Here is a 14,525-nt window from a genome sequence, read left to right as displayed (position 1 = left end):
GGAAACGCCTGAAAACCTAGTCCAGGGTGCACACCAACATGCGGTGTATGCGCCCACAGAGAGACAGGAGGGGCCGAAGGGTCGACCTACATCAGAACGGGGCACACGACGAGCGAAGACGACATCTGGTCCGGAGCGGGCAAGAGGTCCATGTCGGAGGACAGCTGGTCATGGGGAGCGATCGGCGGCGCGTGACCCAGGGAGGCGCTTGGCGGCTGCAGCGAAGCGTCCACTGCGGGCGTCGCCGGCGGGAGAACAGGCGGCGGCGGCGGCGGCGGCGGCGGCGGCGGCGCGTCGCCATGGGGCAAAATGGAAGGCAGCGTCGGGAACACCTGGGGATGAGGCGAGCCAGTAGATGCGTCCCCAGGGCGCTGACCGGACGGCACCGTCGCTGAAAGCAGACGGGGAGCGGCAGAACCCGTGCGACGACAGAGGCGCAGCTGATTGAGATGCAGACGCACCTCACCAGAGGCCCCCAAAACCAGATACATAGCGCGGCCGAGGCAGCGAAGAATGCGCCCTGCGAGCCAACCCCGTGAACCGCGATAGTGGCGATAGTAGACAACGTCGCCTGGGGCAAAAGCAGGTGGCTGCCGCTGCACAGGAACCTGATGCGGCGGATGCAGCAAAGACATCAAGGTTCAATGAGGACGACTGTGGAGCAACTCAGCCGGCGAGCGACCATCTCGGGGCTGAGAGCGATACGAGGACAAGAAGAGCAATAACATGTCCTCCCTAGAATGCGACTCTTTCAACTTCAACATCTGTGACTTGAAAGTCCGGACCAATCGTTCAGCGGCACCGTTTGACTTAGGCGAAAACGGCGCGGATGTCAGATGTTGAATACCATTGGCCTTGCAGAATGACTGAAATTCTGCGGACATGAATTGTGGGCCATTGTCGGAAACAATAGTCTGTGGAAGACCTTCAATGCAAAAGATAGCAGATAACGCTTGGATGGTGGCAGATGACGTCGTGGAAGATATCCTGACAACAAAAGGAAAATTACTGAATGAATCTACCACAACCAACCATCGAGCATTCCAGAATGGACCAGCAAAATCGATGTGTAAGCGTTGCCAAGGGGAAGTGGCTTTCGGCCATGCAAAGAATTTCCGCGGTGGGGCGGATTGTTGTTCGGCACACGCCATGCAAGAAGAGCACATATTCGTAAGCGCAGCATCGATTCCGAACCAAGTACAGTGCTGACGAGCAAGTTGTTTCGTTCGCACTATACCCCAATGTCCTTGGTGGAGAAACTGTAAGACACAGGACTGTAACGAACGAGGGACCACGACCCTGGACTGATCATTATCAGAACGCAACAGCAAAACACCACGTCGAGCAAAAAGTCTCTCCTTGTGAGCAAAAAATCGGCGAATCAACGGATCCTCTATCCGTGACTTTGACAAGGGCCATTGAGTAGCAACAAAACGCAAAACGGTAGCAAGGATAGGGTCAGCAGCTGTGGCTGTAGCTACATGACGAAAATCAATCGGAAACGATTCGACCACGTCATCGGTTTCTGCACCAATGAACATGCAAGCAAGTTTAGAAGAATCGATTGCTCTATCCACAGCAACAGGCAAACGGGGCAACGCATCGGCGTTTCCGTGCTTAGCAGTGGACCGATACAAGATATCGTAGCGGTACTGCGAGAGGAAAATAGGCCAGCGAATGAATTTCTGCGCTGTACGTGGAGGTACAGGCTTGTTCGGATGAAAAAGCGACGTCAAAGGTTTGTGGTCTGTGATGATGGTAAAGTGACGACCATACAAGAAATCATGAAACTTTGTGACACCAAATGCGAGAGCCAAAGCTTCTTTTTCGATCTGTGAATAATTTCTTTGCGCAGACGAGAGCAATTTGGACGCAAAGGCAATAGGGCGATCATGCGATCCATCTTTGTGCGCAAGCACAGCACCGATCCCGAAATCCGATGCATCTACCATCAACAAAAGGGGTTTCTGGGGATCGAATGGCGTAAGGCATGTATTTGAATGCAACGCCGATTTCAACTGGCGAAAGGCGCGTTTGCATTCCGTGGTCCAGACGAACGGAACACCTTTACGGCGTAAGCGATGAAGCGGAGCTGAAATGGAAGAGGCGTGGCGCACATATCTGTTGTAGTAAGTTATTTTGCCCAGCACACTCTGTAGCTGCTTCAAATTCTGCGGCGAAGGCAAGTCTTGTATGGCACGGAGGTGCTCTGGACTGGGATCTATGCCTTGGGCATCGATTACATGTCCCTAATAGGGTAAGTCACGAGCAAAAAACACACATTTGTCCTTCCGCAAGCGAAGACCATTTTGTCGCAAATAATGTTCTGAGATTGGCTAAATGTTCTTCTTCCGTCTTTCCGGAGATCACAATATCTTCCAGATAGTTTGCTGCAGTAGGGACCGACGCACAAACAGTTTGCAGATATTGCTGATACAATGCAGGGGCGGATGCACACCCGAATGGCAGTCTTTTGAATCGATACAAACCAAGATGCGTGTTAACACCAAAACGCGCTGCCATTCTTCGTCCACCGGTATTTGCAAGTACGCATCTGCGAGGTCCAACTTCGAAAAATATTTACCCGGGCACAGTTTGTCAAAAAGATCTTCCGGGCGGGGTAAAGGATAAGTTGCAATCACTAGTTGTGGATTCACTGTTGCCTTGAAGTCCACACAAAGTCTCAATTTTCCGGAAGGTTTTGGCAATATTACTAAGGGTGAGGCCCACAGAGAAGCCTGCACACGTTCAATCACACCTTGTGATTCCAAATCGTGTAAATTTTCTTGCGACCTCATCACGCAATGCGTGGGGAACATTGCGCGCTCTGAAAAATTTCGGTTGCACGTTTACTTTCAGTTCCAAATGTGATTTATAGTTCTTAGCGCAACCCAGGCCCGGTACAAAAATGTCTGCAATTTCTTCACGTAGACGAGAAACACTGGCTGAAGGCACAGTCTGGTTCACTGAGAGGACCTGATTGACGATAGACAAGTTAAACAACTGAAATAAATCTAAACCAAACAAGTTCACTGCCGAAGAAGAACGAAGGACGTAAAATGACACAAGTTTTGTTTGTCCCTTGTATGTTGCAGGAAGGCCGCACTGTCCTAACACTGGGATAGCTTGTCCTGAATAACTATTTAACTTAACATTCGCGGCTCGCAACGGAGGTGTGCCCAGTTGTTTGTATGTGTCTTTATTGATCAAGGAAACTGCAGCTCCGGTATCGAGCTGGAAGGGGATCACGTGGCCAAGAATGTCCAAGTCTACAAAAAGTTTATTGCCCTGCTGACGACAAGAGCGACCGTCTCGTGCAACGTGAACAGACACTGGTACAGAAGCACTTGCTACTTGACGGGATTTCCTGCGACGTCGACGCACACTATTTGTCGGACGAACATAGTCACTGTTAGAGAGAGTGGCACTGGGCGGAGTGGAATTAACTACATGAATTTCCATGGGCGAAGGTTCACGAGCCTGAGTATTCTTGGTTCGATTCCGGCGCGAAGCAAAGAGCCCGGAATGGTTGTGAGTGTACGATCTGAGCTTTTCTGGCAAACACTTTGAACATGCCCTTTTTTATTACAGAAAAAGCAAATAGCTTGGCGTGATGGGCAATTCTCACGCGAATGTCTAGTTGCACTCCGCGGACATGATTTAAGCACTGCATTTGCTTGCTTGCGCGGCACACGTAGCGGAGAGCTTGGGGGCAGCTGCGGGGAGGGGTGCGAGGGCTGTTTACTGTTCCGTGCAGCGCGCCCGGCGGGCCAGTTAATGTGACACACAGCTGGCGAAGTTTCAAATGATTCCTGAGCAAAGTCAAGTGTGTCTTGCCTATCCAATATGTCCATCACTTGTTGAAGGGAGGGATTGACTAGTTTCACAATCTGTTGCCTTATACGAACATCAGAAACGTTCTGTGCAATTGCATCACGTACCATAGTATCTGAATAAGGGAGTCCACATTCACACTCAAAAGCACAATCCATAGTAAGGCCTTGCAAAGTTGCAAACCACTCCCTATTAGTTTGACCAGCCGTACGTTTTGTACGAAAGAAAGTATACCTTTTTGCAACTACATTGACTGATTCTTTGAAAGATGCATCTAATGCAGACAAAATTTCGTCGTAGGACAGAGTTGCTACGTCGCGTCGGGGAAACAATTTCACTATCACACGGTAGGTGGACACTCCTACACAAGAAAGCAAAAAAGGCTGCTGCTCAATACCTTGAATTCTGTAGGCGGCGAGATGGAATCCAAATTGGCGTGACCACTCCGTCCAGCTTTCCAGTGCCGCATCAAAAGGACGAAAAGGTGGTGCAACATCATGTTGTAGCTGCGGTAGCGGTGGAGCTGCGGCTGCCGCATCGTTTTGCAGTGCACGTTGACCCCGGATGAGCTGTGCAAGGGCATCCAATAAGGCCTGCGTCTGCTGATTCTGCAAGCGATAAAATTTGGACAGTACATCTGGAGATAGTGGCGAAGCCATGACACAAGTAATTTAAGCAAGTATAAAGAAGAAGACCGTTTTTACACTCGTCGCCAAACTTGTAGTGGACTGGCAAGACAGCCAATCCACAGTGACGGGTAGCCGAAAGGCACGCGTTAAGCTCACGCAGACTGGCGTGAGGTCTGGAACAGTTAAGGGAATTTATAGTAGCAAATAAAGTACGTAGTTGACGTAATACTTAACTTTAATCCATAATTAGAGAACATCGCTCTTGAGGATACATTAATAACAATCTCAATATAAACTGGTAATGGCGCCTTGCTAGGTTGTAGCAAATGACGTAGCTGAAGGCTATGCTAACTATCGTCTCGGCAAACGAGAGCGTATTTGTCAGTGTAGCTTCGCTAGCAAAGTCGGCTGTACAACTGGGGCGAGTGCTAGGACGTCTCTCTAGACCTGCCGTGTGGCGACGCTCGGTCTGCAATCACTAACAGTGGTGACACGCGGGTCCAACGTATACTATCGGACCGCGGCCGATCTAAAGGCTACCACCTAGCAAGTGTGGTGTCTGGCGGTGACACCACACTGACTCCTTATGGGATCTTCTTCGTGTACTCACGACGACGTGGTCTGCCGCAGGGAATCCCTCCAAACGGCTGCCGCATCCAGAGAGCTAGCTGGCTGTTGCGTGCTGGTCGCGTGTCAGTGTCAACGGCCCCCCACACTTCCGCTTGTGGCCCGGCGAGGGCTGTCTGCCGCCTAATCCCTCAGGTATACGGCCTGGTGACCGTCAGCTTGTAGGACCGGACGCTGCCTCACCCTTCTCGTCAGGTGGCGCGCTGACGCTCTCCTTCTTGTAGGTAGCTGATGACCTCTTGTTTTTGCTCCGGCTGGCCTCTGCATTGCCACGATATCCATCATCTGCACAATTCTGACAAAAATCTTAGGCCTAACTGTATTCTATGACCTTCTGTGTTATAATAAATTTTACATAACGATACATTGATGGTCTGTCATTTCAGACACTCTTATTTTAAGTTTATAGTTTTTAACCTATGGCTATCATTATAACAAAATCTTGGTGTATGTAATCTAGACATGAAAATAATTTATCTTGATACTTGTGTAGTGACCGATCTCACTACTGTACATGGTGGGTGACAACTGATGCTATGTAATGGATGAACAACTAAATGTGCGGGCCCGCACTAATATTACTATTAGTTATATAGAGCGACAGTAGACATGCTCAAGAGTTAACTACCATTTGCCAACGATCTACATTCTATGTCTTTTGAATAAATTATGTTATTGTGCAGGTGGAAGTTTTACTGAGTTATAAAGAACAAGCAACTATTCTATGTTCGCTCGCCCGTCGTCCCTCCATCTCGGGGTCTGTGCTTTGGTGACCTGACAAATAGCATCACAACAGGCACACGCCAAACACTTGTGGTAGAAAACCCCCACAATATTAAGGATCTAGTTATTATTAATTCCTAAAGTTTAACTTATCCTAGTATATGGTACTCTCCTTTTTCTATTTTTTTTTACCTTGTACAATAATCTTACATAATTCCTGTTACGTTGAGATGTCTCGCTGCTCGCCGCTATTGACGACAGTGATGTGCGCGCCGTACGACATGGCCTCCGAGTTCTCACTACGCCTCACTGAAACTCCAGAGACTGGGTTAGCCATGGCTATACAAGACAAATTATAGTGGCAACTCCTTTTTCTAAGTGATGCGATTTTCGCGATCAAAGCGCTTCTTTGCAGAGGCAATGTAATATGACCAAGCCAGGACTGGTTCCTGTTGAGGATTCCGTCGCCCACCACACACCAGCTTCACAGTATGTCACGAATCTCCAAGTATAATTCCTCGGTTATTCATCTGTGACAGTCACGAGCAGCACGCTAAATCCCCAACCAACACATTGGCATGGTAGGCTTTATGCCCGCATTTCTACCGTCTAGGGCATCATTGGAGTCAAACGCTCACAGGTTCACCCCGACTTGCAAGACAACGATGCTGGTGCATCACTGTAAAAACTATACTGCCCATATTCATCCTCGAAATCACGCAATATACCACAATCTTGCAGTGCACTGACGCGTGCCTGCTAGCATTGGTATGAACGTCTCGCGAACTGGTTGTGGCCGCTATGGAGCGTATCACGACATCCCAGAACGCTTCTAGGAGCACGTTCTTGTATGCGCCCGTTTGTGCGACATCTTCTCACTCATCATTATCCCTCAACATGGACACCAGACAGGAAAGGACAAAAACATTGCTCATGGAAAGGTAGTGTCTCCTGCTCCATCGACATTGGAAGTCGCGAACATAAACAAAGAAGCATAGCAGCAGTAAATTCTTATGCGAGACAACGCAGCGTGTTAATACTTTAGCAATCTTAATCTATTAATGCAACGATTATTGTTCCTCGAAGAAAGGTTCATATATTTGCCTATTCTACTATGTACACCACTTACACTACTACTATAGCAAGGTTCATGTATTTGCCCGTTCTACTATGTACACCACTTACACTATTACTATTCCACGAACTCCTTTATGTGAGAGATTTGGTGGAGTCCTATGGACTTCTTTCTTTTCAGCGTCTCCAATTCATAAGCATTGTGGTGAGTTGCTCTCCTTATATGGTACGGGCCGTTGTAAACGGAATAGAATTTTTGGCATTTCATTTTTTGTTTGTTCGAGAGTCGGAAAGGCTTCACGAGCGCCCTTTGTCCAATTTGGAAGTGTCGTAGACGAGCTACCCTGTCGGCACGTCTCTTCCTGACCTCTGCTGCAGCCCGTATCCTCTTGAGAGCCGAATCCACTATGGCTCGGTGCTGCGTTCGAGCCTTTGGTGGGAAGTTTACGACCTCGGTTATCAAGTCCTTAGGAATCCGGTTTTTCAGTACTGTAATGGGTGCCAATTTTGTTATCCCTTGGGGTGCCTCATTGATCACCTCCTGGAAGTCTTTAAGGAAAACGTCCCATGTCGTGTGCTGTTTGTTACAGTACAACCGGCACAAGTTTCCGAGTTCCTTAATAACCCGTTCTGCAGCATTCAAGCTCGGATGGTGTGAACATATAAAAATGGGATCAATTTTACATCGACGCAACGTCTCTTTCCATGTTTTTGACTTAAACTGTGGCCCGTTATCAGAAATAATTTTACTCACATGACCAACCTGTGATAGGAAATCCCGGATTAGGGCTCGTGATACAGTTTGTCCTGTCGCCCTCTTCAGTGTCGTAAAGGTAATGTATTTGGACGTTAGTTCAACAAAGACTAATACGTAAGTATATCCTCTTCTTGTTCTTGGCAAAGGCCCCATCAAATCTGTTGCTGCTAATTGTCTTAATTTGATCGGGACGATTGGGTACAATGGTGCCTGCATGCTCACAGTGGTGTGCTTAGCCTTTTGGCAGTCTTTACACAACGACAGTACCCTCCGAATTCGACGCTCCATGTTTCAAAAGTAACACATGGTCCTTAGCTTAGGATTGCACTTGCGTGGTACGAAGTGTCCATAGCTGCGGTGAGTATGCCATATGACCTTGTTTATTAGGTGTTCAGAGATGCATACCCCCCATTCAGTGCCATTGGCATAATTTCGGTGGAAGATTATGCCTTTCCGAAAGAGGTAGAACTACCTGATGGTGGCGTGTCTTCTGTCTATCCATTTCTGTTTTCAGTAACACTAGGGCAGGGTCCTAGTCTTGCTCCCTCTTGATGTCCTGCATACTACAGGTAATAAAATTTTCAAATGCTACTTTCGCATTTAGAAAAGGCAGTAGTGATTTTCCTCCAGATCTTCTTGCATGTTGTGCTCAAATCCGATTGGTGACCGTGATAAGGCGTTTGCAAAAATGTTCTGACTGCCGGGGATATATTATATCGAAAAATTCTACTGCTGCAGATATGATGCCCACCTAATCAGCCGCCTGTGATTAAGCTTTGCAGTCATCAGGAACTCGAGTGTCTTGTGGTCTGTGTAGACCCTCGTCTTGCGACCAAACAGGAGGTACCTGAATTTTTCAAACGCCCATACAATAGCCAGCGCCTCTAACTCGGTTACTGAGTAATTCCTCTCACTCTTGGGTAGTACTCTGCTACCAAACGCAATTGTCTTCCACACCCTGTTTCCTTCATGTACATAGTCTTGGAACACCATGACACCCAGACCTGAATACGAACTGTCCGTTGCTATGCAAAGCTCTTCTGCTAAATTAGGGTGTGAGAGGATGGGTGCTTGTAATAATGCGCATTTTAATGCTTTCCATTCAGATTCGGCCACCTCATCCCATTCCCAAGGAATCTTCTTTCCTGTAAGTTGGTGCAACCTAGGACTGCTCTGAGATTTGACATGTATGAAGCGGTTGTAAAAAATTTATGATCCCTAAGAACCCCCTTAACTGCTTCTTTGTCGTAGGAATGGGAAACTTTTCAATCGCTTCGATCTTTTCGGGGTTTGGAGCAATGCCCTCACCCGTGATGAGATGTCCTAGAAATTTGACAGAAGACGTCCCAAAATTCGATTTTTCGATATTGATAGTCACTCTGTATTCCTTCAATGTCGCTAGGAGTTCACCGAGGACCGCATTGTGCTCTCCCCAAGACTTCTCCGCGATCAGCAAATTGTCCACATAGCTGGTGACATGACGTTTCAAATTATTGTTTAGTATGCCGTCCAGCCCCCGAATGAATGAGGCAGATGAAATGTTCAAACCAAATGGTAGACGACGAAACCGGTAACATCTTCCAAATGCTAAAAAGGCTCTGTACTCTCTGCAATTTGGGTGGAGCTCAATTTGCCAGAAACTCGATTTTAGATCAACTGATGAGAAGATTCATATTCCATGGAAGTTTTGTAAGAGTTCCTCTAATCGTTCCGGTCTGTCTGTTTCGGGTTCTATTATGGTATTAATTTGTCGCGAGTCCAAGACTAAACGAATACTACCATCTGCCTTCTCGACTACTCTTAACAGGTTATTATAGGCTGAAGCCGTAGGTTCTATTATTCCTTCACTCAGCATTCGCGTAATTTCAGCTGCTACTTTCTGTCGATATGCCAAGGGGATTGGGTAGGGTGGCACACGAAACTGGTTGTGCGGACGTACACGGAATTCATATTGGAAGTTCTTTGTTGATCCCGTCTTGGGAATGAAAACCTCTGCATGTTCCACTAGTAATTTATGAAGTTCTTTGCGCTCGTCGGACCTTGTATTCTTTATTGCTTCCACTTTTTCTCCTATTTTCTCCTTTATATCTCTCATTATTACGACTTCATTCTCATCCGTGTCCTCTCCCCTACCTGCAACGTCGACCTGTTCTTCCTTTCTGTCTTTCTGACACGCATAGTTTATCCGTACACAGTTAGACGGTAGTTGAGCTGGGATCAGCTGGTCGTCGAACTTAATGTGGACGGGATTCCCTTTCCTCAAAACCACTTCACCTCGTCTAGGTAAACTATCGCTTTATGCTCATTTAGGAAGTCCGTTCCTATTATCATGTCGATCGCCAGATTTGGCACGAACCAGAAGTTAGACTCTATTTTGTGTCCTTGGCAGGAGAATTCCAGTCTTGTTTGTTGGGTGACCTCCGTACATTTACCCGCTAATGCCCCTTTTATTTTGGTTTTCTTAACCGATAGGACAGGCCAGTCCACCTCCTGAGAGCACCTCTTGTATGCTGCCTCAGATATTGCTGTTATGTAGCTTCCACTATCTATTATCGCATTCATACTCTTTTCAGCTATTGCTACTGTGATAAGAGGCTGCCGATCCTGTCGAGGAGTTGTTTTATGTTCTTCGAGCAGGATTTCTGATAAATCTTCATAATTTATCATCCGTAGTTGACCAGGTCCGAGATTACGTGAAAAAATTCCGGCGGCCTGTGTTCGCACTAGTCTGGCGTCAATCCCTTGTTAAGCTCCCCCTCCTCTGACGTGCATTAGGATTTGCGGGTCTAGTTTCAATCTCCTGGCTCCACTATTGTTCTTGGTTTCGCTCTCTCCAATTACGGTCGCTTTGCCGTTCGTTATTCCTCCCATCCCAGATTCCTTGTCTAGATTGACCCTGTTCCCTGACGTTCTGGTTTCCGTGTCTCTGGTTTCCATAACCTTGAATAGCGTAACCTTGACTTCCGTAACCCTGGTTTCTTAACTGACCAGTGCGATTATGCGATCTGTTGTTGTCTTCCCTTCCTGGCCAGTGGTATTTGTTTCTTTGCCCCTTCTTCCTGTCCTTTGCGTCTTGTTTATCAAAGACTACTTCGAGTTCGCGCAATAGACTCTAGAATGCTTCTATGTCAGATCCACACTTCCCGACAAGTGTCTGTTGGTACCTAACTGGCAATTAGGAAAAGCAGAATTTAATGATTTCTCCTTTGCTATTTGGACTATCTAAAAACTTATTCTTCTTGAGTAAATCATCAAGAAATTTGGTTGCGCTCCTATGCCCGGACACTTCCAGTTCAGGACAAAATATTATTTCCTCTTTAATCCTGTCTTGCGTTTCCTTTGAGCAGTAGGTCCGCAGGAATGCACCAGCAAATTCCTGATAAGTCCAACACGTCGCTGCCACACCCCGCATCTTTTCCGCAGCTTGGCCTTTGATGTGTCCACACATGAATTCTAATTTTGCCTGGGTTGGCCATGCATCACCCAGCTCTTCGGATGCATCGACCCCCCATTTTCTTTGAACTTCTGGAATTTTAGTATCGACAGGAAGTGATTGTGATCAAAATCCTGTCTGATCCTCGCACTGGTGTTGTCATTCGTTTCCGATACTTGCACGTCTGCTGAGTGTCCTGATCTATCTTGCTGATAACTCTGATGTGCTACCTCTGTATCACAGTGGAAGTGGCACTCAGAGTTCACTCTCCTAAGTGGGCTACAATTATTGGAGCTATTACTCGCTGTTCCTGCGTGTGCATTGTTAGTTCCGCACTCGGTCATTGGGCTAGAGCACGGCGGGCTTTTCCTCGGAGAGACAATTCTGTGTACTCCATCACTGGTACCCGAACGTGCAGTGCTCGTGTGCCCGTTTTGCTCTACTTTTGCTATCCGACTCTCTACTTCTTCCATTCGTTTCGTGGTGTTCGCAACCGCGATATTACCTTGGGTTTTTAAGAACGCTAGGGATTTTGAGTGGGATTGTGTTGTACGTCGCAAGCGACCTGCGAGTTTAGAAGCTGCTTCCGCGACTTTCATTGCCCCTATTGCTGCCGTTTTGGCCAGGCCTGCTACTTTTTGTGCAGCCATTGACATTTGTTTTACTTCTCCACATTCTTTCTCTATTGTTAGTAATTCCCCACGAATTTCACGTATATGCGAAATTATAGTCTGAGTGTCCTTCTTACGCTGTTCGTCCGCTTCTTCCTTCTCCTTCTTACGCTGCTCGTCAGCTTCTTCTTGCATTGATCGTAGGATGCTCAGTATTGGGTTAATATCATCTTTTTTATCCTCGTCACACATGGGCGATGTAACTCTGAACACCTGGGCGCTAGAGCGCTGATGTGACCGAGTTGGCCTCTGTCTGCCCTCGTTCGTCTGACTATAAACTTATGCTACCGTCTCGACCTATATGCCTGTCTCTGTTTCATCCTGTAGCTCACTATCATAATCACGGCCGCGACATTGCTCTAAGATCACGTCCAAATCACCTTCCTCATCAATGAACCTGCCGCCCTGTCCTGCTAAAAATGTGCCCATCTCATCTCCGAACCTATCCCCGGCAATAACCTGCCCCTTATCCATTATGCTATCCACTGTCGTCTTAGCTTCGCTCGCTAATAGTCGTGCCTTACTTCTCGTGATCATTCATGAAAAACAAATTTATCTGAAATGCACAATTAAAATAATATATTCCCTGTGTTTTTACACATAGACATAAAATTTGAACAACGCCGTTCCAACGCTGTAATTGTATGCACGATTTGTTGTGGTACAGAAACCAGACACAAACCTGGACACGGACACCACATCAAAGAAACACAAAAAACAATGAGCAAAAAAAATATATACACTGAAAACAAAAACTGTAATCATGCGCCGCTACTTAAAAACCAAACGCGGAACTAACAGAAAAAACTTGGGTATTAATCGATAAAAAAGTACTGCAAAAAATTTTGAGTGTTCCTACTGATTTATGCGTGGTGCCGGGGGTAGCAGTGTATTTAACACTAAATTCTTCTAGAATCTTCATATGTAAATGATGCTCTAAGCCCCGCCCCCCCCCCCCCCCCCCCTCATTCTAACTCCGACTTTTGCTGTTGCACATGGATTACGAAGAAATGCGAACTGACTGTAATCGACCCTGCAAGTGAAGTAGAAAAAAGTTTGGCACCTGCAATAATTTAATTTGACAGACATTAATTAAATAAAGAAAAGTTTCAGTAACGTAGTGAGAAATGAAAGCGTTGCTCTGCCGATTAACAGAATGAAAGTTCTGTCCAAAATAACAATTTGATTTATTATGACTAAACTCAAAATCTTAAACAAAACACATGAAACATTTACAATACATCAAATTGGATCAAATTGGATAAATAAATGCTGTGAAGGTGAAGTTGTCCATAAAATAGATTGTGACATTTATGACGAAGTGGTATGTGGAGCCAATCCCTTGCAACTCAAATCTTAAGAGAAACACCCAGCCAACCAAACATTAATTGCTGCTACAGTAGTGAGAACTCAGACAATGAACATCCAAGACAGAACCACGTAAGAAACGACGGGAATAGGCGCGCTCTGCTGAGCTTTGATTATCACAGAACAAATTCCCTAATCCGCCGATGCTGCGGACATACATTACCAAGCAGTCTTCTTAACCGCAAGGACACGATCTGGCGTACCGGAGGCGATGGCTGGTTGCTTCGACGTCCCGTCGTGGTGATGATAATGTCGCCAGTAGAGCCCAAAACAAATTATCCTAGTCTGGTTGTTCCAGACTAATGATTTCCTAGCAATACAAATGCGCCTCTGAGGGAGACGAAGAAGGCTCGCCACACAATCACTGATGGTACAGTGATTGATTTTAACAAACGAAGTCACACAGTAACTCCGATACAGTCAACTTTAGCCAAAACTGCTCTAGACGGACACCATAGGCCACTTGTATGCGGAACGCTCAATTGCCAACTATACTCGGAAAGTTACGTTGAAGTCGGAACTTCAGCAACTTCGTCAAACAGTTACAATTAAATAAAAGTATATTAGACAGCCAACGGAAGGCAGGCTGTCCAGAGCAGCGAGAGCTCAGTCTTATAACCTAATCCGACCGAAAGGCGAGAGCCGACTCTCACAAGAGCACCCCTACAAGCCGAACACAGAACATTCCCGCCCCCACGACAGTGGCCGTGGTTAAACGTTCCAATCAGCAACTTGAAAACCGGCTGAAAATTCCACTCTATTGCCGAAGCAGTACCTTTCCACCAATGGAGATTCTTGGCGCCAATTTCTGCGCCGATTTTGCTACGTCACGGAGCTATGCCCTGAGCAAGCCAATCACAGTTACTATATGGCAGAAAACGCGGGAATTTGCCCGCCAAGACTGCCTGTGAACACAAGTCTTTCCCACGCCTTGCTCGTAGCCCGCCAGAAACGGTTTTCACTAAGATTCTGTGAAGTAACGGAATCTCTAGCCCAGCCGCTCTGTCAGGCCCCTGTGGGCGTGTCGCCGCCGCTCTTATGACAATGTCGGCATCTGGAAAGCATTCACTCGACTCCCTCACACCCGTCGGCTTAACCCTTTCAAGATCAGGAGAGCCCGCCTGTCACTGGACCGCCCGGATGACGAGAGACGCTGTTTGGGAAGGAATAGCGACTTTTCACCGCATGCCATTAGAGAGGAAGATCGAATTACCCAGAGAAATATGAGAGGGGGCTCATGCCACCTCTTAAAATGATGATAATTAGGATAACACAACACCCAGTCCCTGAGCGGAGAAGAATCTCTGACCCAGCCGGGTCTGTCCCGCTAACCACTCAGCTACTGGGGGCGGACTGTGGAATGCATTGAACAGCCTAATCAGGAATAACTTCCATGGTACTAGAGGAAG

The sequence above is a fragment of the Schistocerca nitens genome, chromosome 10 (genome assembly GCF_023898315.1).
Source record: "Schistocerca nitens isolate TAMUIC-IGC-003100 chromosome 10, iqSchNite1.1, whole genome shotgun sequence".
Classification (NCBI taxonomy): domain Eukaryota; kingdom Metazoa; phylum Arthropoda; class Insecta; order Orthoptera; family Acrididae; genus Schistocerca; species Schistocerca nitens.
Note: the sequence above shows the minus strand (reverse complement) of the source record.